The sequence below is a fragment of the Branchiostoma floridae genome, chromosome 7 (genome assembly GCF_000003815.2).
Source record: "Branchiostoma floridae strain S238N-H82 chromosome 7, Bfl_VNyyK, whole genome shotgun sequence".
Classification (NCBI taxonomy): Eukaryota; Metazoa; Chordata; class Leptocardii; order Amphioxiformes; family Branchiostomatidae; genus Branchiostoma; species Branchiostoma floridae.
The window spans coordinates 24,037,956-24,040,485 of NC_049985.1; the positions used below are offsets into that span (position 1 = coordinate 24,037,956).

A 2,530-nucleotide genomic window follows, 5' to 3' on the forward strand; every position below is an offset into this window, starting at 1 on the left:
ATAGGATGTCACATGTCAATAAGGATTTTATGACACTTCGCACGTTGGCAAAATACCTCACAGTCCAACAATTTGCACTACATGCCTAGGGAATCTCAGAGTTGCTGGTTATACCATTACCCATTCTTTAATACCCTGGAGCATTCACTCAGCACACTATATACATGTACCATATTGTACCATATTTTCTAAGCAGAGGTTAGGCTCCGATTGTGTTTTTATGTCTTTTGGGGAGTTTTTTTTTTTTAATCGGGATTTCTATTTTGTTGGATTTTCTCTTTGTTCACTAGCCATAAGGCCACAGCAAGTTAATTTCATGGATGACACCAGTGTGATTAATTTTCACCTAATATCAGAAAAAAATTAAAATTCTGTTCGTCTTTTGAGTTGGTCAACAAGACGAAAAATTTACCAATATAAGCAAATTAGTTGTGTTGTAGCTCAATCATTGTACATGTAGAAATGAAGTGAGGTAGCCATGGCTGTAGTTGTAGAAAAGAAACTAGTTGGGTTATATAGTTGTCAAAATGGCACCAATATGGAAGCCATGATGAGTGTAGTTGCCAGCTTGGTGATACCAGTCTACGACACAACTAACACTTTTACTACACACTTGTGCACGTCGCGAATACATGAATAAGTGCCTTGATGGCTGTGATACCATGCTTTGTCCCTTCTGTGGTGTCTATTTTGAAAATGTAGCCATATTGGTTTTTATCACCCATCTTGTTTTCTTTCAATCTATCTCTCTATTTTTTGCAGTCTGCAGAGCATGTCATCCATGATATGCATTTGCTGTGGCCCAGAAAAAACTAACAGCATAGAAAGCCTGATAAAAACGCCAAAAACGACGTCAAAGATCAACCGAAGCCAGACCTCTGCTTGGAGAATAACGGTACAAGGCACGCGCTTAGTTCCGGCGCCATGTTGGATCGCCAGTATGTCAACAAAACGCTCCCTAACTACAGAATGATGCATGTGAAGAAAGTTCCTGGCGAATAAAATATGCGGAACATTAATCTTTAAGCGTTTAAGGACAACGCCCCTGAAACACCCCATATTAAAGGCGGGGCCCACTGTTACGAGTATACAGTATACACAGCATGACTCTTAGAAAGTAGAAGTCGGGCCTTACATTACGTGTCTTGATGCTATGAGTCTGGTATCTCGCTGTGTTTGAGCTATAAGATTAAAATGATCAATTGTCACAAGAACCTATCACTCAGTGGACTTAAGAGAATACCAAAACTTGTGACACGTCATGTAGGTAGTACAAATAAAAGACGTCTATTGTCAAATCCTAATACGTCAGAAAAACAAATCGGAACGTGCATGTTTCATACATCCTTCATCCATACGGTTTCTTCCTACTCGATTAAACGACTATACAAGGTACTTCCAGACATTACAACTTTTTTTTACAAGGATAGAAAACGGTATCGCATAGAAAGATGGCATAGACAAGCGTATCACTACTTCACGCTAACGCTAAGTGGGTATAAAAAGACAATAAGTCAGAAGACAATATTTTGAATCATAACATACGCCAGAAAAACACAGTCTTTATCCACACAATTCCATTCTCTGTAACTAAACTGCTATATAGACAAGCTACTTCTAAACTAGATGGCATAAAAAAGCGTACCACCACTTTACCCTAACGTTATGCGGATATAAAAAATACAACAACTTGTGGCACGTATTATACATGTAGACGCATATTCTCACATCCTAACACACTTCAGAAAAACACAGCCTTTATCTACACAATCGCATTCTCTATGACTAAACTGCTAACGTTATATATACAAGCCACTTCCAACTAGATGGCATAAATAAGCGTACCACCACTTTACAGTAATGTATGTGGATCTAAAAAGACAACAACTTGTGACACGTCTTATACATGTAGGTAGTCAGACGTATTTTGTCAAATCCTAACACACGTCTTTATCTTACACTAAATCGATATACAAGCTTCTTCTTGACGTTACAAGGTCTAGACGGCATGAATAAGCGTACCACTACTTAAACCCTAACGTTGAATAATTCTGTAGTAAGGTAACGTTACCTGGTAGACGTTTACCTCGATCCGCCCCTCTTATCTTACAACGTAACCTTTGGAAGTAGTGAAAAGGTCTGACGTGGTTTATGGCATCAATTTGTTTCCGTGTGTTGGCTATACAAATACCCTAATATTAGCTTGTGAAAGAGGCGTTTATTTCGTGACAGTTGTAACAGGTACAATGTATGCTTGTACGACATAACGCTATTTCACCTATAGAAATGCCAAAGTATATGAAGTATATAATCTTATTACCAAGCAGAGGTCATCCTGGGGTTTCTTTTATTTGTTAGTCTTTAGGCACTTTTATTGGATTTTCATTTCTTTCATATTTCCTTTCAGAAATCAGCTAAAAGAATACCTGACGAAAGAAAGCCCGATAAAGATGTTCTAAAAGACGTCTAAAACAAAACGGAGCCTAAGGTGCACTCTCACTGCACTTGCGGCAAGCTTACGTCACTGCGG

At 38.5% G+C, this 2,530-nt stretch overlaps 1 protein-coding gene across 1 annotated transcript in view; it reads right to left on the reverse strand.

Annotated features, from left to right (window-relative positions):
* Positions 1-2,210, reverse strand: part of LOC118420195 (sucrase-isomaltase, intestinal-like) — a 12,051-nt gene extending 9,841 nt beyond the window's left edge. Inside the window, exon 1 of the mRNA XM_035826908.1 lies at positions 2,072-2,210. The gene's annotated coding sequence lies outside the window, so the exon portion shown is untranslated. The remainder of the gene's footprint in view (positions 1-2,071) is intronic.
* Between the last annotated feature and the right edge of the window lie 320 nt (positions 2,211-2,530).